Below are 26,909 nucleotides of genomic sequence, written 5' to 3'. Positions count from 1 at the left end.
TTAGCCACTGTGAAAATCCCCTAGTCGCTACACTCCGGTGCCTGTTTGGGCACATTGAGGGAGAATTCAGCATGGCCAATCCATCTAACCTGCACATCTTTCGGACTATGGGAGGAAACCAGAACACTTGGAGGAAACCCATGCAAACACGTATGACTCTGCACAGACAGTGATCCAAGCCGGAAATCGAACCTCGGTCCTTGGTGCTGTGAGGCAGCAGTGCTAACCACTGTGCCATCTCTATATATAATCCCTTATGAACAAGTGTCTTAACAACTTGACCTATGACCTTTAAGAATTTCTGTATATAGACACCAAGGTCTTCATTCATCGACACTTTTGAAAATCATGCAATTTATAATTTACTGGAGCCATGGAAATTCAGTAGGGTCCATTCTAGGGTGCCTTGCTAAGGCCTTAGCAAAAGAGGAGGTCCAGTCCTCTCAGCCTCTACACTGTCAAGTCCCCTCAGAATCTTATATGTTTCAGCAAGATCACTTCTCATTCAACTTGCTCAACCTTTCCTCATAATGCAGCCCCTTCATACCAAGAATTAACCTGGTGAGCCTTCTCTGAACTGCCTCCACTGCAAGTATATCCCTTCTTAAGTAAGGAGACGAAAACTGTGCCGTACTCCCAAGTGTAGTTTCATCAATTCTACAATTGCAGCAAGACTTCCCTACTTTTATCCAGCATTCCCCTTGCAATAAAGATCAGATTCCATTTACTTTCCCAATTACCTGATGTACCTGCATGCTGATGTTTTGTGATTCATGTAAAAGGATACTCAGGTCCCTCTGCACTGCAGCATTTGAAGGGTTGTATGGGCCAAATGGTCTACCCTGTTCCTATTTCTTAAGTTCTTAATTAACCTTTTCTGTCAAATGAATCATTCCAAGCCATGACAAATCACATGGAGCAGAATACTTAGCAGGCATGAGGGGCCGAATGGCATTCTCCTGCTTCAATGGTTTAATGTCCATGTATGTATCAAGCAAATGATGGAGATAGTTGGGCAAATTTTCCTGTTCCACCCATCATGGGATTCGTAGTGGGCAAGAGGTGGACCATGGAAAAGTCTGTTTACCTCGGGCGGGATTTTCCGGGTTTCAGGGCAAGCGTGACCGGAAAATCCCACCTAGTGTTTGGAAGAAGCTGTATAGAAACATAGAAATATAGAAGATAGAAGCAGGAGGAGGCTATTTGGCCCTTCGAGCCTGCTCCGCCATTCGTTACGATCATGGCTGATCATCCAACTCAATAGCCTAATCCTGCTTTTTCCCCATAACCTTTGATCCCATTCGCCCCAAGTGCTGTATCCAGCCGCCTCTTGAATACTGTACCTCATTAGTTCTTGTGGTAAGTTGCTCTGTGCAATTTGGTTGGCATGTTTCCCTGCAACAATAGTGACTGCACTTGAAAAGTAAATCACGGGTGTGTAGCAGGTTGGATTGTCCTGAGGATGTGGAAAACATTGCAAAAATGCAGTTCGTTCATTTTGAAGGTAGATTGTCAGTGTGGTATAGTGGTTATCAGATTGGAACAATATTATGTACCAAGTACATAATATCATATTGTCAGGAGAATCAGTAAGTGGAAAAATTCCATTATCTTGCATTATTCATCCTTGGTCACATCAACATTGTAATTATCAAGAAATTGTTATTTTGCTGACTCCTGGTTGTGCTGTTTATTGATGGAAACATCGCATTGTTAAAACATCCAGGACATTTTTATCTGAAGCAAGATAAAATTAATATGGACCCCTGAAGGTGCGACAGTTTATAGCTAATGTGCACAAGGTATAATCCTGACATTAACTCACAGCTGAAGATCCATTATTCTCACAGATGTGTGCTACCAGACTATGAATGAATGCTTAATAGCAGCACAAACATTCAGTTATGGCACATAAAATATCAGTCCTAGGAACATTTGGTAAATGCCTGAATTGATTGCAAGTCATGTCAGGTTTATTTTTTAATCAACCATTTCTATCAATGTAATTTCCACCTTATTTGTTTCCCTTTCCTGATAACGAAAAGTTATTTCAGAGACTGACTGAAGAATGACCTCGGTTTCTGTGAATCTGAAACATGGATTCTCTCCAGAACAAATTGATCAATGTTCAGATCTAATTTTGAAGAAAACCTGGGGCTCAAAATACATTGAAGTCACAACACAGAAAGTGGCCATTTGGTCCAAGCTGCTAATGTCAGCATTAACCCTCCATGCAAGCAAATAATTCTAACAGCACATCTTTCTCATTCATTTACTGGGAAGAGTTAATGTGAACTATGTAAATAGTTCACATCATCTGCGATATGAAATCACATGACAACAAAGTATGCTGAGAGATAGTTCCTTGCAAAAGCCACGTGCTAAGACTTGTATTGTATTTAGTTAGGAGAATGTTTAATGAAAGTTTAGCAGCATCCTAGCCTCCAGCAATTTCCGTTGATCTTGACCGAGGTTAACCTAAGCCAAGACCCACAACAACGGTAACCAATTTAATTCAAGAGATTGCAGAAGCAAAAGGCAATGCCATGCCATTCTTGGGAGAAATTACAGGGCGGAATTTTCTGGCCATGCTCGCCCCAAAATTGGAAAATCCTGTCCAAGGTCAACGGGCCTTTGTAAGGTCCGCCCCCTCTCCCGCTATGATTCCTGGGGTGGGCGGGACGGGAACATTTCCCGCACAAAGTCTAATGGGAAGTCTAATGAGTGCAGACATTATGGTCAACGGACATAACATAAACTTTAAATCAGATGCTGGAGCGAGAGATTCACTTCTTTCAGGCACAGGGCAATCCTTCAGCAATGCTCCCTCCAGCCATCGATCATAAAACCTCATGATCCAGGAGACACTCCACTGATGGTTAAAGGACAGTTAACTGCTACATCCAGTGCAAAGGAAGAGAAATCACAGAAACTTTATATGTGATTAAAACCAAGACTGTTAAGCTGGAGAGCTTGCACAGATCTATAAATTAGACAAATTAGTTTATTTATTAGTGTCACAAGTAGACTTACATTCACATTGTAATGAAGTTACTGTGAAAATCCCCTAGTCACCACACTCTGGCGCCTGTTCGGGTACACTGAGGGAGAATTTAGCCTAGCCAATGCACCTAACCAGCACGTCTTTCGGACTGTGGGAGGAAACCGGAGCACCCGGAGGAAACCCACGCAGACATGGGGAGAACGTGCAGACTCTGCACAGACGGTGACCCAAGCTGGGAATTGAACCTAGGTCCCTGGCGCTGTGAGGCAGCGGTGCCAACCACTGCGCCACCGTGCCGCCCCTAGGAAGCCAAGACAAACAGAAAAAAAATTAGGACAGAATTTCCAAACTTATGTCGGGGTCTCGGAAAGCTGCAAACAGCTTATTGCATCACCCTGAGACCAGATGCAAAATCAGTGCGGTTGTTCACTCCAAGGAAAGTTCCACACCCACTTTCACAGAAGGTGAAGCAAATATTCAGCCAGTGGTAATCCTACCTGCAATTAAACTGACAAATTGGTGTTCAGGTTTGGATCCAACACCGAAAACAAATGGCTCGTTGCAAATCTGTGTTTACCTCATACTGTTAAACAAAGTTGTGGAGCTGAAGCTGAGAGTCTGGCAAAGCTGGCAAAAAGCATAGTTTTTAACAAACTAAATGCAAACACTGTTTTTTGGCAACTACCACTGGACAAGGAAGCCACATTCATCACACCGTTTCAGAGATAATTCTTCAATCGACTACATTTTACTATTACATTTGCACCAGAGATTTCTCATATGATGATGACATGCATTTTGAAAGGATTAAAAGGGGTCATCTACCACATAGATGACACCCGGACCTATCGGTCCACTGCACTAAAGACAGATAGTAAGAGTTTCTGTGGATATTTTTTAAAAGAAAAGAGTTAACAAGGTCCTGTAGAAAGTGAGTCTGGGGAATTAATAATGGCAAATAAGGAGATTGCCACTGAACTGAAAAGATAGTTTGCATCGATCTTCACAATAGATGATACAAGCAATATCCCAGACATAGCTGTAAATCAGGAACTGGACGGGAGGGAGGTACTCAAGAAAATTACAATCAGTGAAGTAGTATGGAGAAAACTGTCGGAACTGCAGGCTGACAAGTCCCTGGGTCCTGATGGACTTCATTCTTGGGTCTTTAAAAGGAGTGGCTAGTGAGATAGGTGATGCATTGGTTTTAATTTTACAAAATTCTCTGAATCTGGGAAGATTCAATTAGATTGGAAAATAGCAAGTGTAACTCCTTCATTCAAAAAGTGAGGAAGACCAAAGTCAGGAAACCATAGGCCAGTTAGTTTAATATCTGCCATAGGGAAAATGTTCGAAGCTTTATTGTTAAAATGTTATGACAGGGCACTTAGAAATATTCAAGGTAATCAGGCAGAGTCAACATGGGTTTGAGAAAGGGAAATCATGTTTAACCAACTTATTGGAGTTCTTTGAAGAAGTAACATGTGCGGTGGATAAAGGGGAATCAGTGTTTGTACTGACTTGAATTTCCAGAAGGCATTTGATAAGTTGCCACATCAAAGGCTGTTGGAGGGAGTTGAGAAATCCACAGAAGCTGTATTGGGTGACATCTGTCACTTGGTTTCAGAGTGTGGTGTGTCTGACCACATTCCACCTCTTGGTTTACAGGGACTGTGTACTTGCTGAGAACATTGGAGTATTAGATAAATTTCATCACTCGTGTTATCCTATATCTATAAAGATTTGGCAGGGATGAAGGAGCAGTGTATTATAGTTAATCTTTTCATGTCTAATAAATGTTTTATTCTTTTGTTAAAAATTTATTGGTAGTCCTGTGATTCTGTTCATCCATGTATCTAAACAATAAATAAAAGTTGGTATCAATCAAGCCAGGTTCCATCCTGGGCTCTGTCTCATTCTGCAGTAACATCAGCTGGGATTGCAACATTAGACAATGGTAAACCCAGGATTCAAAAGCTTTCGCTTATTAAAAGAAGGAAAGAGTGATGGAGGTAAGGATGTCCAACATTGTGAGGTTCTAGGAAAGAATGAATACTTGACCTTAGCCATTGATTTGTGAAGAGAATGGGGCCAAAGAGAGGGGATTAAAGTTGCAGGAGTATCCCACTTAATCATTCAATGAGTGCTATCATGTAATTATAACGATATAGTACATTCGGCTTATTTAATGTACAAGGCACAAGGCACCAATCATTGAGAAGGAATTGAATAAACATGTTGTGCATTCATTGGTATAAAGCTTGAAAGCATCAGAGCTGTAAATGTACTCTGCTGAAAGCAAAAATGAAAATAAGTCTGGATCACGTGACACCCTTCCCTTCTAGTGATTGCATGCTGATATCCCTTAAAGACATATTATATCATCCCCCTTTCTCTTTAAAGATACTTTTCCCTTTCCAAAGAAAGATAGCTGTTTACAACACATATGCAATGGTAACTGAACGTGAACAAGTGTATCGAACAATGAATGTCTGAGTTTCTAAGGCATAGAGGTAGTCTGCTGATATGGCCAGACCTTGTGACAGTAACCTTGCCTGGAGGTCTCTTTAATTGCTCAGAGTGATCTATTGGATTGTCATTCTTGGATGTTGTTCTGGGTTGCATTTAGGATTTGATGGACTGTATGTGGTTGAGGAGCTGGAACGGATCGGATTTGTCCTCAGTTACACCTCACCAGTTTGCCATTGTGTGTAATGACTGCGTAGAACCTTGGTTCTGAACAAACCTTTGTCATCTCGGCTGGTTGCCATGTATCTTCTGTGGAATCCACGATGTGAACTGGTTGTCCCAACTGTAAACTTGGCAATTCCAGAACTGCATGTTTATCGTGTGCATTGATTGAGAAGTTTTAAAAATTGCTGTCTAGTTCCTGAGGGAGTAGAATGGGTAAGAATAAATTGTTACACACTGGTCTGCGAAACATGAGTTCTGCCAGTAAGGGAATGGTTGCACCTCAGGTGTCAATCTCAGATGTAACACTGAAATATGGGATCTTACTTGGTCTGTCTACATTTGAAGATTAGGGATTTCACCATGCAAATAATTTGTAGAGCCAGATTGAGGATAATGAGGAGTAGTAGAATGATTGATATTCCACTTCTCACACATATACTGAAATGGTTTACCAATAAATTGCAGACTGTTATCCATAATGATTTCTCTGGACACACCAAATAAATTGAAAATAGTACTTAACATATGTGCAACAGTTGTTCCTGATGTGTTGTGCAGTTGTTGAATAATGGGTACTTGTTGTGGATGATAATTAAGTTTTAAATTTATTTATTTGTGCCACAGGTAGGCTTAAATTAACACTACCATGAAGTTACTGTGACAATCCCCTAGACGCCACGCTCTGGTGCCCGTTCAGGTAAACTGAGGGAGAATTTAGCATGGCCAATGCACCTAACCAGCATGTCTTTCGGACTGTGGAGAGAAACCAGAGCACCCAGAGGAAACCCATGTAGACATGAGGAGAACATGCAACCTCCACACAGACAGTGACCCAAGCCAGGATTCGAGCCTGGGTCCCTGGTGATGTGAGGCAGCAGTGCTCACCACTGTGCCACCATGCCACTCTATAAGTCAGTTTCATGTACATGAAAGAGGTCAGATTTGATCTTAACCCAAAGATGAGTAGGAACTTCATGTGGAATCAATGGTGCTTTGTGCTGACTCGGCAGACACTCTTGACATGCCTTGGAAGTCTAGTTGATGACACCAATGTTATTGTTCATACCTGGCCAACTGTTCATACCTGGCCAATAGACTGTCTCACTTGCAAATCTTCTCATCCAGTTTATGCCCATTTGTGAATGATGAAGTTGTTGAAGAAGACTAGGTTGCAAACATCCTGGCATGATGACCTGCCTGCCTTTAAAAATGACTCCCTGAGACATATGTAGCTTATCCTGATAAGATCAAAATGGTCTCTCATGTAACACAAACAGAAAATGCTGGAAAATCTCAGCAGGTCTGACTACATCTGTGGAGAAAGAAACAGAGCTCACATTTCAAGTCTGGATGACCCTTCGTCAGAGCTGTTGCTTCTCTCATGTTTGTGGACATGCTGAATTGAACCAGCCCATCCTTTAATGATGACTTTCCGCACGTTGGCACGGCGACACGGTGGCTCAGTGGTTAGCACACTGCTATTGCACAGGGGTTAGCACTGCTGCCTCACAGCTCCAGGGACCTGGGTTTGATTCATGGCTTGAGCCACTGTGTGGAGCTTGCACGTTCTCCCCGTGTCTGCATGGGTTTCCTCTGGGTGCTCCAGTTTCCTCCCACAGTCCAAAGATGTGTGGGTTAGGTGCAATGGCCATGCTGAAGTGCCCCATTGTGTCCTGGGATGTGTAGGTTAGAGGGATTAGCGGGGTAAATATGTGGGGCTACGGGGATAGGGCCTAGGTGGGATTGTTGTCACTGCAGATTCAATGGGCCGAATGACCTCCTTCTGCACTGAAGGGATTTTATGATTCTATGGTTCTAAGAGTTTCTAAAGTGCAGATTATTTCACCATTTCATCTTGTAACTGCTGGCTTTTGCATTGTGCAGAATGTCCCAGATCAATTTGAAGAACATCATCAAGCTTGACATCAATGAAGTCAACTTGTATGTCCAAGGAAATATCTTCTCTTTTCGCTAGTCTGGGCATTCTGCAGATGTGTATCCAACATAACCATCAAATTACCTGGTGCACAGTCGTAACCTTGAATCTTTATCAAGAGATGTTGCAATATTGGCAGTGCACTGGTCAATGCTTTTCATCAAATCTTCTGCAGTGCTCTCGACACAAATCTTTTGCCAGATAGAAAGAAACACATGATTCCAAACACTAAAGCTAATGTTTCCCGCTCGATATTGGAGTCATTGGATTGCATTACGGTTTGCCTTTTGTGGGATGCATACTCCCAGATCCTTTAGTGAGGCTTCTATCTGCAGGGTAGCTATCTCCCTCCGATCAGAAAATTGCAATATGAGTGGTTCTGATAAGGGTAACAAAATATAGTAAGCTCTTCGGACCTCTCTCTAAGACAAACTGACCAGTCACAGTGTTTGGCATCAAGCCTCGAGAAGAATTTTGTATCTACAAATCTCAGATCTAACTCTGCTAATATGAATATTTTGTCAGGACAACATTTCAAAGAGGCTTTTAAATAATGTAGATTGAGGCACACTCTGAATGATCTGTCCTTCTTCAAGACCCGTGATTGAGCTGCACAAATCTGTATGTTATTTTAAGGATGCTGCCTTTCTCCATTTTGCCTACTTCAACATTCAATTTGTCTTGTATGTGGATATTATATTTATATGGTGGATCAATTGACGGACTTGCATCCTCTTGCAAGTGTAATGTTGCAATTCCATTGAAACTGACAATTTTTGGTCAAAACATTTTAGATATTTCAATGTTAGGCCATGAATTGAGGTGATAGGAGTAGCTTCTCCTGTTCATCTGCCTTGTGATGTCAGACTGATTCCATGGATTGTTAACAGTGTGAGGTCACGACATGCCAGTGGACCTGCAATCACTGGCCTTCATTTCCCATGATGTAGAACATGTATGACACCCAGATTGTTTGCATTTGCACTCCAGGACAGTGGGTCCTGCACATGGAATTAATGAACTGTCATGTGTTAAAAGTTTCACAGCAGTAGATTTCACCATGGCCATCCATCTCTGTGGATACATGTCTTTTAGAATTCGCAGAAGTCATGCATTGGCACTTGTCCGTGTCAATCTTGGCCAATAAAAAATAGTTACCAACTTTCTTATGACAGATTATCTGAATTCTGTCATCCATGTTTTCCATGAGATTGATGGTGTGAAATATATGTTCACTGCTTTTTGTTCTGTCATATACATCATCATAATTTTCTTGTTGTCGAGAATCGCCTGTATATGTTGCTGATGGGATACTGGACGGTCATTCTTATTGTTTGAAAATACCCATTGTGTACGATCTGTTTGGATCAGTGCATGGCTCTCTGTAGTTACATCAGCCTTTGATCTAGTGCACTGTCACCTCCTATGGCCCTGCTGCTACCAATGGTCCTTTCTGCCACATGCCTTATGTTTATTTATTAGTGTCACAAGTAGGCTTACATTAACACTGCAATGAAGTTACTGTGAAAATCCCCTAGTCACCACACTCCGGCACCTGTCCGGGTACACTCAGGGCCAATTTAGCATGGCCAATTCACCGAACCAGCACTTCTTTCAAACTGTGGGAGGAAACCGGAGCACCCGGAGGAAACCCACGCAGACATGGGGAGAATGTGCAAACTCCACACAGACAGTGACCCAAGCTGGGAATGAAACCGGGTCCCTGGCGCTGTGAAGCAGCAGTGCTAACTACTGTGTCGCCGTGCTCCCCTTTGCAGATTTGATGAAATGTTGGGCATTTCCTTGGTGCATGTACAAGTCCACACCTTCCACATGTCTCGCTATGTGAGTGTGTCAACAATTGGGGCTATATAATTAGGAGCTGTATATTTGTTTGACCCGCAAGGGTTGCTTCATACTTATATCCATCCTCCAGCAGGCTGTCGATACAATACATCTTGGGCTGGTCCAGCAGGTTTTTCAGGAGTGCGTCCATGGGAGTGGATGCACTCACCTACTCAACAATTCTGTCGGGATTCTCTGCATTTGAAAAATCACCATTTTATCTTGTCTGCTGACAAAGTGTCCATGGATTTTGTAAGCTGTTGTCAAAATGACTTGCACTCTGGTCGATTAATATGGAAGTTTAACCTGATTCTCACAATGTAGTCCATATCTTTTGGGATTTCTTTAGCTCTTTTGTAAATCCTGATGTGTTCAGCCTGCTTAGATCTTCATTGTTAGTTGAATTTTCATGACTTGCTCGTCTGGTTCAGACACACTGGAATCAAGAACCATAGTGCTGGAGGGTATTTAAACATTGGGATTTTGGTTTGTGCGTCAGCTGCACCCCAATTCAAACTGGGGAACTGTGTGGACGTTCTGACAATAGCCCTTTGACTTTCCCTCTCCGATAGCACCTGAGATGAGTGTTGCTGTAGCCACTTACACACATTTCCCTGGAGCTTTTTACTCAATTTATTGTTCAGCAACTCCCAAAGTCACCATTATTGCAATCTTCTCTGGCCAGATTTTAATTAGCACAAGCCACAAGCTTTCGGAGCACTGCCCCTTCATCAGGTGAGTGGGATACTCACCTGATGAAGGGGCAGCGCTCCAAAAGCTTGTGGCTTGTGCTACCAAATAAACCTGTTGGACTTTAACCTGGTGTTGTGAGACTCCTTACTGTGCTTACCCCAGTCCAACGCCGGCATCTCCACATCAGATTTTAATTAGCTTTTTTTTTGTTTGACTCTCCTTTGCTTGCCACCGATGCAGCCCAGAACCTGGTCACTCACCCTTTCTGAATGAACCAGCCTGGTGCTGGCCTTCTCACTGTGCTGTCCCACTGATGGAACTGACAGACTATACACTGCAATCTCATCACAAGGAGTTTACCATCTCTTTACATGAGCACCAGCTCACTGCTGTGTCTCCAAAGCTTTACTTCGCGGTCACCGCATTGTGTTTTCAACACTCTCTGATGTTGTGACGTTGTTGCAGTCTGAGCAAACATCAAGGATCTTCGCATTCCATGCAGCATGATCTAAGACTGTTCACTAAGTCGTACCTGTATTTAATCTTGCTGCCACCTGTCTTGTGGACAGCACAGTAGCACAGTGATTTGCACGACTGCCACACAGCACCAGGGACCCGGGTTCAATTCCTGGCTTGGGTCGCTGTCTATTCAGAGTCTGCACGTTCTCCCCGTGTCTGCGTGGGTTTCCTCTGGGTACTCCAGTTTCCTCCCACAGTCCAAAAGACTGGTTAAGTACATTGGCCATGCTAAATTCTCCCTCAGTGTACCCGAACAGGCGCTGGAGTGTGGCGAATTGGGGATTTTCACAATAACTTCATTGCAGTGTTAATGTAAGCCCACTTGTGACAATAATAAATAAACTTTAAACTTAGCATCCCTGATTACCATGTCATGCCATTGTAATGATGTAATACCTTGGGCTTGTTTACTGTACAAGATACAAGACACCAATCATTCATTAAACACATTGTAGGGTGATTTATTAAGACAAGGCACTTGAGGGCAGTTATACACAGGTATAAAGCTTAAAGAGCTGTGTGTATGTGCTCCACTCAAAGCAAAAGTGAAATTAAGACTGGATCACATGACACATTTCCGTTCAAGTGATATCATGCTGATACCACTTAAAGACATAATACAACAGATGCCACACATTAATTTTTATCGGAATGTTTTGAACTGTGATTAGACTCCCATTTACATGCAAAATTCAGGCTTTGAGAATGTCACTCTGACCCTGGTGTTAGTTTGACCCCAATTTTTATGGATTGCACACAATGCCAATTGCACCTGCAAAAGATGTAGTATAATCCTATCACAGTGTCCTCTCCCTTCTTATTTCTCAGTTCTACCCAAAGAGACTCAGTGGGTGAACCCTTGGATATATCTCCTCTCAGTACTGCTGTGATGTTCACCCTAATCAAAACCAACTCCCCTGCCTCTCTTACCTCCTGTTCTATCTTTCTTATAGCAACTGTACCCTGGAACATTGAGCTGCCAATCCTGCCCGTTCCTCAGCCATGTTTCAGTAATAGCTATAATATCCCAGTCCCATGTACTTATCCATGCCCTGAGTTCATCTGCCTTGCCCATCAGGCCTCTTGCATTGAAATAAATGCAGTTTAATCTCGACTTCCCTTGCTCTCTGCTCTGATTTCTCAGACCATTTGTCCTGTCATGTTTTGCACACTCTCCCTGTGTTTTATTTCTCTTAGCCTTACTGGACCCATTCATTAGTTCTCCACAGTCTCTGTACTCTGTACTGTGGCCCTTTTTGATTTTTGTCTTTGGTTTCTCTGCCTTCCACTTTTCCCCTGACTGCCTTTTGTTTCTGCCCCCACTTTACTTTCCTTTGACTTACTGCATCAGTTCCCATCTCCCTGCCATATGAGTTTAAACCCTCCCAAACAGCACTAACAAACACTCCCCCTCGGACATTGGTTCCAATCCTGCCCAGGTGCAGACTGTGCGATTTGTATTGGTCCCATCTCCCCCAGAACTAGTTCCAATGTCCCAGGAATTTGCATCCCTCCCTCTTGCACCATTTCTCAAGCCATGCATTCATCTTAGCTATCGTGACATTCCTACTCTGACTAGCACTGGTAGCAATCCTGAGATTATGAGTTCGATCGCTGTCGAGCCCCTTGACCCCATGCATCACCTGCTCTCTGTCCCCCCACAACCCGATCACTGGCCCCCTGACCATTCCTAGGCTCAGCCCCGACCCACCCCCCTCCCGGCCTGCCGCAACCTCCAGCACCCGATTAGCTCCCTGCAGTTCCGAACCCCCCCTCCCATGCCGACACCCCCAGCAGGCTAATCGCACCCCACATTGCACCACTCTCCGCCCCCCCCCACCCCCAAGCCCACCCCGATCGCTGGCCTCTCTAGTTCCCCCACCGATCCTGTTTGCAGCATGGCAGTGGGAACTCCACCCCCACCAATCGCCCCCTAGGCCCCACCCCATATGCCCTACCCCTTGGCACTGCCCCATGCCCAATGAACAATGCCAGGATGCCCCCTGGGCATTGGCCCATTGCCCCTTGGGCAGTGCCAGGCTGGCACTGCCAGGGTGCCAATGCCCAGGGGGCACCCCCCACCACCCGATCTCCTGGGGGGCCCTTCACTCCAGCATTCAGTCTCATTCTTCCCATTTGAAGCAAAGCAGCTTTCCTCATTAAAAATGACAAAACGTTAAGACCTAAGTTCACTTTTTAATCAGAGAACTTTGAAATTATTGTCAACATATATATATATATAATATATATAAAAAGAAATAGAAAAGTCTCCTATGAATTAGCTTTTTACATGTTTATACCCACTGTGTAAAAACAATCATTTTTGTAACACACTAAGGATGTTTCTCAGGGGTTCCTTCAGTACTTTTGGGAAGTCAATAGGGTTCCACGACTGGACAAGTTTAGGAAACCCTGGCGTTTGCAAGTCATTTCCAAATGATAAAATAAACGTGTTCATCAAAAAGAACAAGAATATTTGTCCTTCAATAGACAAGTATTAAAAACCATGTCAGAGAACTCAGTAATGAAACCCATTGCCAATAAGGTTGAAGAATAATCAACCAATGACTTTCTCCTTTGAATAATGACCATATGGTACTTTGCTTAACAATAATTGCAATTTACATTTGCCCAGATCTGTTAAAGCAGCAAATAAATCCCCACTTCACAGAAACACAAAAAAGACCATTTCAAATGATTAACAGCATATTCCCAGCCTTTATTTTTTTGCTTTCTTACTTGTGCAAGCAAATGAACCTCCATTAAGTGGGTAAATTGTATGGTAAAATGGCTTAGTGAGGCAATTTTCTAAAAGGTCAAGTAACACCCCTTGTGGTTTCAAGTGACAATAAGTGAAATAAAATGTTAAAAGTGCGTTTTGTGAGCCCTTACCATCTGTAAGAGTCTAACAGGATTATGGAAAACTGTTAATTGGCTGCATAATTTTCTGATCTACTCATTACGATGCAATGCTAAATAGCTTTGCTACAGCAGACTTTTCGAGGCTACTAACCTTTTTCCCATGTGTCCGTAGGTCATATGGATGCTGCACTTTTTTAAGTTAAGTGGCAAAAGAACCATAGGGCCTGGGGATGACTTACACAGTGGGTTGTTATATTTGGAACACACTGTCTGAAAGAGTAGTGGAAGAAAATCTAATAATAACTTTCATAGAAATCATAGAAACCCTACAGTACAGAAAGAGGCCATTCGGCCCATCGAGTCTGCACCGACCACAATCCCACCCAGGCCCTACCCCCATATCCCTACATATTTTACCCTCTAATCTACGCATCCCAGGACACTAAGGGGCAATTTTAGCACGGCCAATCAACCTAACCCGCACATCTTTGGACTGTGGGAGGAAACCGGAGCACCCGGAGGAAACCCACGCAGACACGAGGAGAATGTGCAAACTCCACACAGACAGTGACCCAAGCCGGGAATCGAACCCAGGTCCCTGGAGCTGTGAAGCAGCAGTGCTAACCACTGTGCTACCGTGCCGCCCAAAAGGGAACAGATTTGAATTGAACTGAATAGCAGGTAAATGGAGTTAAGATACAGATCATATGGTCTAATTGAATCATTGAACAAGCTTGAGGGGTTGAATGCTTTACTCTTGCTCCTGTGTTCCGACAGATAGAGAGAAGGGTAGTAGGATTAATTGGATAGCTCTTTCACAGGATCAGCACAGGCACATCGAAATGAATGACCTCCCTTTACCCTGCAGAATGATATGAATCTACACCCTGAAAGCCAACTTCTGCCAGGCAGCTGCAACAACAAGGCTGAGAAGAGGGCAAATTGCCTTTGTGGCAATTCCATGAGGAATTGTATTGCGGAATGGAGTCCATCTGTTCCTTCCTACAGCCATTTCCTCTCTCTCCAGCAACAGCTATTACAACCCTTTAACCAGCAGGTACAACTCATATGAGTTGATTCTGTGCATTATCTCCTGCTTCACACACACAGGAATCTCCCACAGGTCAGTCCAATTTGAGCTGAGAATGGTCATGAACACCGAATGGCCTTGGCTAATCATGCAGGATAATGTTATTTTGGCATCAAGGCCAGATATTTGCCCTCATCTGTCCAGGTGGGATATGCTTGTCAGGGCTAATGACATTTATTGCATGATATATTTATGATTGCATCTCTGACATGATTACTTTTCTATTTGATTGTCCCAAAAGCCAGCCTTTGGGAAACTCAACATTTCTTAATATCACTGAATCCCAGAACTGTTAAAGCACATGTAGAGACCATTTGGTCAGTCGTCTACGTCAGCTCCTTGAATAAACTATTCACCTGGTGCCACTCACCTACATTCTTTCCGTAACCCTGCACATTCTCCCTTTTCAGATAATAATCTAATTCCCTTCTGAGTGCATCGATTGACCCTGCTTCCACCACAACCTCAGGCAGTGCATCTCAGACCCTAACCACTCGCTGCGTGAAAGAGCTTTTTCTCATGTCTTCATTACTTCTATTGCCAATTACCTTAAATTGGTGCCCTCTGGTTCTCAATCCTTCCAGTAATGGGAACAGTTCTTTCTCGATCTACTCTGTCCAGCCCCCTCATGGATTTTGAACACCTCTGCTCAACGGTTAGCCAATCATGGAAAAAGGCATTTGAGGATCAGGATCTATCCAGCCCAGAGCATATGACCCAAACATTGGCACCCGGCAAGAAACACAGCTTCTGGACTCTTTCTCTCGCCTGCAGAGAACTGTTACAGGTTGCAGGGTGACCGGGACTGGGAACTGAATATACAGGGTTATCAGGCATTTAGGAAGGATAGACAGGTAGAAAAAGGAGGTGGGGTAGCTTTGTTAATAAAGGATAATATCAGGACGGTAGTGAGAGACGACATAGGCTCTAAGGAGCAAAACGTGGAATCGTTGTGGGTGGAGATAAGGAATAGTAGGGGGAGAAAGACACTGGTAGGCGTGGTCTATAGGCCCCCAAATAATAACTTAGAGGTGGGGAGGGCTATAAACAAGCAAATAATGGATGCGTGCAAAAGTGGAACGGCAATTATCATGGGGGATTTTAACCTACATATTGATTGGTCGACTCAAATTGGACGTGGAGGGCTTGAGGAAGAGTTCTTGGAATGCTGTCGGGATTGTTTCATTGAACAGTATGTTACAGAACCTCCTAGAGAGCGAGCTATCTTGGATCTGGTTCTGTGCAATGAGACAGGTAGGATTAAGGATCTTCTTGTGAAGGATCCTCTTGGGATGAGTGATCATAATATGGTGGAATTTCTGATACAGATGGAGGGTGAGAAAGTAGGGTCCCAAACCAGAGTCCTCTGCTTGAACAGAGGGGAGTACGATAGGATGAGGGTGGAATTGGCTAATGTAGACTGGGCAAGCAGACTGGTAGGTAGGACAGCTGAGGAACAGTGGAGGATTTTTAAGGAGATTTTTTTAAGTACTCAGCAAAAATATATTCCGGTGATAAAGAAGGACTGTAAGAAAAAGGATAACCGGACGTGGATAACGAAGGAAATAAAGGAGAGTATTAAAATAAAATCAGATGCGTACAGAGTGGCCAAAAATAGTGGAGAATTAGTGGATTGGGAAAGCTTTAAAGAAAAACAAAGAACGACTAAGAAAGCGATTAAGAAAGGAAAGATAGATTATGAAACTAAACTAGCTCAAAATATAAAAAATGATAGTAAAAGTTTTTACAAGTATATAAAAAGGAATAGAGTGGCTAGAGTGAATGTTGGACCCTTGGAAGATGAGAGGGGGGATTTAATAATGGAAAATGAGGAAATGGCTGAGACTTTAAATAAGTTCTTTGTGTCGGTCTTCACGGTGGAAGACACAAATAGTTTGCCGAATATTAGAGATCGAGAGTTGGTGGGAGGGGAGGTCCTTAATACAATTACTGTTACTAAGGAGGTGGTGCTTGGTAGACTAATAGGACTGAAGGTAGACAAGTCCCCGGGCCCGGATGGAATCTATCCCAGGGTACTGAAAGAAATGGCTGAGGTAATAGCAGATGCGTTAGTAGTAATTTATCAAAATTCGCTGGACTCTGGGGTAGTGCCGGCTGACTGGAAAACAGCTAATGTTACGCCGCTGTTTAAAAAAGGAAGTAGACAAAAGGCGGGTAACTACAGGCCGGTTAGCTTAACGTCCGTAGTTGGGAAGATGCTAGAGTCCATTATTAAAGAGGAAATAACAGAGCACCTGAATAAGAATGGTTCAATCAAGCAGACGCAGCATGGATTCATGAAGGGAAAGTCGTGTTTGACGAATCTACTGGACTTTTATGAAGATGTCACTAGTGCGGTTGACAGAGGGGAACCGGTGGATGTGGTGTTTTTAGATTTCCAGAAGGCGTTCGATAAGATGCCTCACAAAAGGTTGCTGCAGAAGATTGGGGTACACGGAGTTAGGGGTAAGGTGTTGGCGTGGATTGGGGATTGGCTATCTAACAGGAACAGAGAGTTGGGATAAATGGGTGCTTTTCTGGTTGGCAGTTGGTGACCAGTGGCATGCCGCAGGGATCGGTGCTGGGGCCTCAATTGTTTACCATTTACATAGATGATCTGGAGGAGGGGACTGAATCTAGGGTATTCAAGTTTGCTGATGACACCAAGGTGAGTGGGAAAGTGAATTGCGTGGAGGATGCGGAAAGTCTGCAGAGAGATTTGGATAGGCTGAGCGAGTGGGCGAGGATCTGGCAGATGGAATATAACGTTAGCAAATGTGAGGTTATCCACTTTGGAAGAAATAATAGTAAATTGGAATATTATTTAAATGGAGAAAAATTACATCGTGCGACTGCGCAGAGGGACCTGGGGGTCCTTGTGCACGAATCGCAAAAACTCAGTCTGCAGGTGCAGCAGGTGATCAAGAAGGCGAATGGAATGTTGGCCTTTATCGCGAGGGGGATAGAATATAAAAGCAGGGAGGTCTTGCTGCAACTGTACAAGGCACTGGTGAGGCCGCAACTGGAGTACTGTGTGCAGTTTTGGTCCCCTTATTTGCGAAAGGATATATTGGCCTTGGAGGGAGTGCAGAGAAGGTTCACCAGGTTGATACCGGAGATGAGGGGTGTAGCTTATGAGGAGAGATTAAACAGATTGGGTCTATACTCGTTGGAGTTTAGAAGGATGAGGGGTGATCTTATAGAGACACATAAGATAATGAAGGGGCTGGATAGGGTAGAGGTGGAGAGATTCTTTCCACTTAGAAGGGAAACCAGAACTAGAGGGCACAGCCTCAAAATAAGGGGGGGCCAGTTCAGAACAGAGTTGAGGGGGAACTTCTTCTCTCAGAGGGTAGTGAATCTCTGGAATTCTCTGCCCATTGAAGTGGCGGAGGCTTCCTCGTTGAATATGATTAAATCACGGGTAGATAGTTTTCTGATCGATAAGGGAATTAGGGGATATGGGGAGCAAGCGGGTAAGTGGAACTGATTCGCTTCAGATCAGCCATGATCTTGTTGAATGGCGGGGCAGGCTCGAAGGGCCAGATGGCCTACTCCTGCTCCTATTTCTTATGTTCTTATGTTCTTATGTTACTATCCCCTTGTCTGTACTGTCCCCAACTAATACTACATTCCAATAGCTCGCCCCACTTCAATGGCTTCTTGTACCGTGGTCAGTTTGCTCATCCACTTTGCAGCCACTACTTTCATCTATACAGGCTACAAGAACTCCAAATCTGTTGGACAGTTGTAAAGGCTGAGACCCCTCCACTTCCACATTCTGGGCCCCCATACCTGTCTCATTCACAGGCACACCTTCCTGTCTCTGACCGGAATCGAATCCGAGTCCCTGGCCCTGTGAGGCAGCAATGTTAGGCCCATGCCGCCCCTGGCAAAGATATCTTTATCTTTGCTGCTTGTCTGTCGCCTTTGTCTGACTAAAATGCTTGCCAGCAGGTTCCCTTTCACACTGATGCAGAAGCAGTTTGCTAATGTGCATGCCAGTTTACAAAGTCTGGCTAGAGAGCTTTAAGCAACATCACTAAAAACGTTTATCTGGCCATTATCACATCGTTGTTTGTGGGGCTGCGCTGTGTGCAAATTGGCTGCTGTATTTCCCCCATTGGAACTGCGACTACACTGAAAAGTACTTCATTGATTGTAAAACACTTTGAGTCATTCAGAGGTTATGAAAGGTGCAACATAAATGCATATCTTTATTTCTGCCTTCTGCCTTCTAAAGCCCATCAATTCTCTGTGGAAGTGCATTGTCTCAGTTAACTTTTAGACAGTCTGAAGCAACAGTAATATCTTTCAAACTTGGTCAACCTCTCCAACACGCCATCAGGGAGAGTCAAGTTTAATAGTTCTGTGCATTGATCCATTTCTATAATTTTAACATTCCATATAAAAGTGTCTGAGATCTTGTTGGCAAAAATTTAAAATACATTTCTCTGTCCTGTGCCAATAATATTGTACCGAATGATGCAGGTTTTACTATTTTCAAAGCTAGTTATTAGTTCACAGAAACATAATTAACAATAACATTTTTAATTACAAGTTTGTTCAGTACTTCGACCGACCACCCTTTCAGAAGCAGGTGGCAATTTGTAGGTTTGCTTCAAAGGTACATCTCCCGTGTTTGTAATTACACTAATAAGCTTCAGGGAAATTGATTTCAGTTTTGCCGATAGTGCTTTTTGCTGTACCTTTCTCATGAATTATTTCAGAAATTTCTCTGATAACGCATAATTTAAAACAAAGCTTTCTGACTGAATTCAATGCACTTCACTGGTAAACAGCAAAAATGCTAAAAGTCAGCATTTTCTCTCCCTTTTCCGCTCAAAACTTATTAAAAATAGGGTTCTGAAATATTCAGATGACGTGTTACTCAGAAATGGTGTGGTACGTTCTATTATTAGTTTGGTAAAAGATTATGTCAGGATTATGCATTTATAACTTCCACATTATTTGAGAGAAATGAATCTACTTGGAACATTATTGTATTATATTTCGAGGCACAGTAATAGTCAATACCTTGATTTATGCTGTACCTTTAAATAAGAAACATTTGAAGTAATTATATAAATCACTTAGAAGATGGATTATACTAGCATTGGTTTGATTAACTATGGAACTATAAATATATTTATAGATATATTTATATAAAGGGGTGGCATGGTGGCACAGTGGTTAGCACTGCCAATTCATGGCACCAGGGACCTGAGTTCAATTCCGGCCCTGGGTGTCTGTATGGAGTTTACATATCCACCCTGTGTCTGTGTGGGTTTCCTCCGGGTACCCCGATTTCCTCCCACGCTCTAAAGACGTGCTGGTTAGGTGGATTGGCTATGCAAAACTTTCCCTTAGTGTCCCAAGATGTGTAGGTGTGGTGAACCATCGTTGGTTCCCACTAGATAGTACTGAGCCAGGGTCTGGCCAGTACTACAAGTATGTATATATGTTGCTGTTGGGGTTAGGGATGGGTTGTTCTACTTGTTGCTGTTGGGGTTAGGGTTGGGCTGTTACACCTTGTATTATAGTTATTGTGGTACATCCCAGTCGGGCTCCACCTCCTGGGAGAGGTATAAAGGTCTCTGCTCTGTCTGGGACCCCACAGTCTGGGGTCGTGTATATAATTAGTAGCTTCGTTGTGCAGCAAATAAAAGCCTTTATTTCCTGAGCTTCTCAAGCCTCATGTGTGATAACGCGCATCAGTAGGTTGATGGGATTAGCCACGGAAAATGTGTGGGGTTATGGGAATAGGGTGCGAGCGAGAGCCTGGGTAAGGCACTCTATCAGAGAGTCAGTGCAGATTCGATGGGCCGAATGATCTCCTTCTGTAGGGATTCTATGTTTGATGCTATGATTGAACATGCATGTATGACAATAACATGCTCTGTCCTTCCTAACCCTTTGATTCTTTTATTGATGGTGGGACAAGAATAAAGGTATGAAGTGGCAAAGAAAAGCAATGCTTCCTCAATAATGATGGAGAAACTCTGTAGAGGTGTTCACGTTTCATTGGTGGAAGGTATTTACATGTTGCAGGCTGTGTTTTCAATGGAAATATTAGTACAGTTATCTCAGACTGAGTTCCATACCATTCCGTTCCTCCTGGGTCAGAGAGGCCAAGTTAAACCTTCCCGAGTCAGATGACCCCTGTCATTCATGGCACCCTAGTGAGACCATTGAGTCGCGCTTGATGCCTGATCACTTAACTGTGCAGCCGTGACACCTAGGACTTCTGCATCCTTCCCATCAGCCTTCTCTTTCTCCTCCTCCTCTTCTACGCCCTGTCCCTCTTCTTCCTCCAATGAATTCTGTCCCTCCAAGACCTCAGGCTCCTCACGGACCACACATCTCATCACTTTGGTTGCATCCCTTCACTTTGGGGGAGAGGGAAGGGAGGTGTAGCCGTCTCTTAAGCGGATGTCCCTCGTCATCATGTACTGTGGATGGGAATGAAGAGCTGCAGCATTAGGGACTGCTAGAGGACGAAAGAACCATGTCAGCTATTAGGAATGTGTGTGCACCCAAGGAGGAAGCTCCTGTTGCAATCATAGACCAGCTGAACATTGAGGGACTGTTAAGGATCTCATTCATTTGTCACTCAGTGTCTTGATGGTCAGATGTATCGATGAATGCCCTGCACCTGGCAGAATCCAGCGATGGGTGTTAAACCTGTGTACCTGCAAGGCTGTGTCTGTCTACCACCTATAGATATTCACTAGGATCTATGTATCTTCCACAGATATTTACTAAGATCCACCATCTATAGATATCCAGTAAAATTTACCACTCATAGATATTCACTAAGATCTACTACCGTTCTTCGCTACAATCTGCCACATGTGAGTACTTATGAAAATCTACGATGAATATTCACTGAGATCTACCAACCACGTATATTCTCTAGGATGTACCATCTATAGATTTTCACGAAGGTCTACCACTTAACGAGGCATACATGGCAGATTTCCAGACAGAATAAAAATTTCAAATGAACTTCATTCTGTGACGATACTGTGCCTTTAAGAAATGTATTTTAATCATGTTCCTTTGCAGTATTTTGTCGGCACCATGTTGTCTGCAGCCAGTGTCCTCTAACTGTTACTGAAGCAATATAACGGACATCATGCTGATTTTAACCTGGAATAATGCAATATTCTGGGCTTTTAAAGGTCCTTTGGGGATTGTTGAGTGGAGCTTAATTGAGAATGATTGACAGATCAGGTAATATGCCTGTCGACAGCTTTTTTTTCTCGAGCATTCCAAGTTTTTAATTTTGTTTCTCAGTTGCTGCTAGAAGCTGGTGGAAGAAGATAGTGTCTCGCTGTCTGCCTGTCTCTCTCTCTCCCTCCAGAGGTTTTTTGAAAGTTCCAAGACTGGGGAGCCTCAGAGATTTGATCCAACATTCAAAGCGCCAATTCACAGCAAGTGTTAAAAAGGTGCAAGATCCAGCATCACATGAGCATACTTGCTTTTTGTGCCAAGTCTGAAGAAGGGTGTTTAACTTGGAACAACAGAGATAGCTAGCTGTTAGGCGTTATACTGTGTCGTGTAATATGTAAAAGTTTTGTTAAATCTTTTTATTATATTTTAACTGTTTCTTAAATAAACTTTGTTTGGTAAAAGCTTCCTAGTGGGTCACTTGAATTATACCTGGAGTGAAACACCGTATGCTCATCGCTGTCAAATTCGAATGTAAAACTTAGGGTCTAGGCAATCTTCATAAAACACGTTGGACTTTCTGGCCTGGGTCTTAACACTTCTCTTAAGTCTTTGAAATGTCAATTTCTAGTCACTTTCCTCATTTAAAATAAGCTCAAAAAATGATTTAAACATTTTTTATTGAACATGTTATTTTTTTAAGTGTATGTTTTTTTAACGTGACAATAGAATAAGATTATAATAATCTACAACACCACCTGGTAGATTGAAAAGCTGCAGACATGTTTGGATGGAACATCTAATGGTGGTTACATAATGAGAGCTGTTTAGAGGATGTGTTTCTGTGTAAAGTGAGCATGGGAGGCAGTACCAGTATTTCCACCAACTTGCTATCAGCTGCCTCAAAGACACCTCAGGGCAGGCAGATTCCACTCACACATTTGCACTCATTATTGAGCAGATAACAATTTGAATATCGAGCTGGATATTATCTCAGAGACAATTCTGCTCTCAGCTTCGGAAACTCAGAGGAATTAATTTCCTACAGGTTCTGTTGAATTTAACAGGCGAACCAGATAAATAATTTTCATCCGTGTTTCTTGGATTCAGCCAGCCGGACTGAATGGCTAAAAAGCATTCGGACCAAGAGGCTGGAGGTGGTGACAGTAGATCAGAATTATCACATCCACACTGATGTGCCTGTGAATGTGTAAAAAATGAACACTTGGGGTGATCTTTCCGGTTTGTCCTGGTGATCAGCCTGGCTAGCCAGTAAGATTGCACAAGAGGTGAAAAACCAGGTTTGCGCCTGGTTTCTCGCCTCTTGCAATGTTGCCAGCTCAGATCTGCTGGCATAATCAGCCTTGTGGCTGGGGCGATTCAGGGCTGGGGTGGCGATGTCCAGTGGAATGGGGGAGTGACAATCTCCCAGTGCACTGAGTGAACTTTATACAGTGCACTGGGAGATCAGGCCACATGTGCAATAGCGCCGTCTAGCAGTCTGCAGCCAGCTTCCCAGCGTGAATAGGCTCCGTGCACTCCCCCCTGCTGGTAAGAAGCACACTTTGCCTTTTTTTTCCTAAGTATTGTATGATTGCATCTGGGAGCTCGCCCACAAAACGAGCACATTTCTCTCCCATTTTCACGCATGTTCGGCATTTAGAATCTTTTTGATAAGATCGCCCTCTGCCCAAGGCTGGGAGTTGGCCTGCTTGTCTGCTCAGGACATTAAAATGTAAATGACCTTTTGGAACATACCATTGAGATGACATTAAAAATGCAACAGATCTCTCCTATGGATTTAACAGCTGTTATTGTCCAAATACCAACAGAAACTGCTGCACAATGGCCCCCTGTACACTTAATGGCTACAGCATGAAATTTCATTCAGGGGGGTTGAGCAAAAACTATTCTATCACAAGGAACTGTAAATGGCCAAGAATCAAATCCCACTGTGTGCCAATGCCCACATAATCAGGAACCACTTGTATGGACAATGATACTATGTTCACCTCACAGAAACCCAGCTTGTGATAAGAAACACTTTATTGACACACAAGTGGAACGGTGGCACAGTGGTTAGCACTGCTGCCTCACAACGACAGGGGCCTGGGTTCAATTCCGGCCTCGGGTGATGTCTGTGTGGAGTTTGCACATTCTCCCCGTGTCCACCTGGGTTTCCTCCGGGTGCTCTGATTTCCTCCCACAGTCCAAAGATGTGCAGGTTAGGTGGATTGGTCAAGCTAAATTGCCCCTTCGTGTCCCAAGGTGTATAGGTTAGGGGGATTAGCAGGGTAAATACTTGGGGTTATGGGTAACAGGTCTGGGTGGGATTTCCCCTCAGTGTCAGGGGGATTATGTGGGGTTACAAGGATAGGGCCTGGTGGGATTGCTGTTGGAGCAGACCCAATGGGCTGAATGGCCTCCTTCTGCACTGTAGGGATTCTATAATTCTATGATTCTAACTTGAGAGCAGCATAATTTAGGAGACAATGAGGCAACAGAAGGAAGATATCCCACCCAGCAACATAGTTCAGAGATACGATCAGGGTCCAGAGCAAGAGGAAAATCAGATCAGCAACAAGATCAGAGGCCTTGGGGAGGGGGATCTAAAGGCTCAGGGCAGCCAAGATTAAATTTCAACTGGTGGCTACATATGAGGCACACAGCCTCATTATAATATTGAAATTACCAATTCTCCTCAAGGGGAAAGGTCTGTTGCCTGCTTCCAATCCAACCTCCCTTAAACTAGAAGTGGGCAGGTTGGAGGCAGTTTGAGGTCAGAATTCAGATTATCAACATTTCACCATCCCATTTTACCCAATCCAACTTATTTTAGCAAAAACAGAAAATGCTGGAAAATCGCAGCAGGTCTGACATCTGTGGAGAGAGAACAGAGCCAATGTTTCCAGTCTGGATGACCCTTCATCGGAGCTGAAAGCAAAGAACATCAAAAAAGATTTATACTATGAGTGGGGAGGGGGGGATTACAATTGGACAAGGGGAATGTAAATGAGGATACAGAAGGCTGAGAAGGTGCTAAAAGTGTCCATTAAGTGATCAGAATATGTGAATGGCAGAACAGAGGTACAGATTGTTAAGGCAGTTGGCCTGAAATGGGAGGGGGTGGGGGGTGGGGTGGCGGTGGGGAGGGGGGCGGGGGGGTGGCGGGAGGGGGTGGTGGGGTGGGGGGCGGGGGCGGCGGCAAGAAGGAGAGCAGGAATGCAGAAGTGGAAAAATGGAAGTGAGAAAGAAGGCTGATAAAATGAATGAATGAGGTGGAAAGAAGAAACAGAATGAAATAAAATAAATGGAAATGGGGGTGAAACTGGACTAGGAAGAGATATGAGAGCTGTTCTAAATTAGGAGGGGTTTCAATAAGGGAAATAAGGGATAGTTATTACAACAGTTCAGAAAATCAGACGGTATAAATTTACAATAATCAGCAAGAAATCGAAGGGAGAAGCTAGGGGAACATTTTGTGCAAAGCCTTGTTTAAACATGAAATGGCCTTCCAAAAATAATAGTGGAAACAGGATTCATAATAGGATTCATAATATGTTTTAGAAGAAAAATGAGAAATCCTTGAGATTGAAAATGTAACAGGGTATTGGGAAAGGGCAGTAGCTATATTTATGACAATATCAATTTACTTGCCTGTCTGCCTAAAGTATTCATTTATTTGTAGATAGTTAAATTAAATTCAATTGAGTCGATCATAGTATCATAGAATCCTACAGTGCAGAAGGAGGCCATACGGCCCATTGAGTCTGCACCAACCACAATCCCACCTAGGCACTATCCCCATGACCCAACATATTTACCCTAGCTAGTCCCCCTGACACTAAGGGGCAATTTAGCATGGCCAATCCACCTAACCCGCACATCTTTGGAGTGTGGAAGGAAACCGGAGCACCCAGAGGAAACCCACGCAGACACAGGGAGAATGTGCAAACTCCACACAGACAGTCACCCAAGCTGGGAATCAAACCCAGGTCGCTGGCACTGTGAAGCAGCAGTGCTAACCATTGTGCTGCCGTGCCGCCCACGCACAGATAGGGTAACAGTACTTGTTCCACAATAGTGGCCCTGAATTATGGAAGGGAAAAAGTCAATGTTCTTGCTGTTGAGCATGGAGAGTGCTTGATGTGGTGATTGTCTGCAAAGATCCTTGGAGCTAAATAGTCTTCTGAGATTCAAGCACACAGATGCCTGGTTAGATGGGTTAATCAAACTGCTTGATGCCTATCTAACCATACTTAAAAATAAAGTTTTAAGTTTATTTATTAGTGTCACAAGTAGGCTTACATTAACACTGCAGTGAAGTTACTATGAAAATCCCCTTGTCACCACTCTCTTACACTTGTTCAGGTACACCGATGGAGAATCTAGCATGGCCAATGCACCTAACCAGCACGTTTTTTGGACTGTGGGAGGAAACAAGAGCACCTGGAGGAAACCCACACAGACACGGGGAGAACATGCAGATTCTGCACAGACAGTGACCCAAGGAATTTAACCCAGGTCCCTGGCATTGTAAGACAGCAGTGCTAACCACTTGTGCCACCGGCCAGCACTTTAAAAAAGTAGTATGAAAACTTTGAGACTGGAACCAAGGGTCATGTACCTTATTTTTGATTGTTCAATCAATTACTTTGTGTATGATTTCTACTTAAATTTAATGAAATAGCTTTTACATTCTCACTAACACAAATAATCACATGAGTACTTCATTGAAAATATATTAGTTTACCTTCCAAAAGCCTTTCGAAATATGCAGTGGCAATCAGATGATTGTTCTCCAAGAGCCAGACTGTTAATTATTCCTCTCTGTCCCTGTCATGATTAAAAATTAAAATATATCACGTACTCTAAAAGACCTCAGAAACCTGAATATTCATGACTTTTTCTGGTTATCAGTCCTTTGGAACGCAGAACTTATTACACATTCAACTTGCAAAGGTGCCAAATAATTTAACTTGCATTCAGCGAATTACTTTAAATTCAAACGTCAGATGAGTTGAACGCGGAGGAGATGCAAACCTTAGTGTTAATTATATGAATGACTTACCGGCCCCCGAAAGTTTTCCGGG

This window comes from Mustelus asterias, chromosome 10 (assembly GCF_964213995.1).
Source record: "Mustelus asterias chromosome 10, sMusAst1.hap1.1, whole genome shotgun sequence".
NCBI lineage: Eukaryota > Metazoa > Chordata > Chondrichthyes > Carcharhiniformes > Triakidae > Mustelus > Mustelus asterias.
This window is presented reverse-complemented; position numbering follows the sequence as displayed.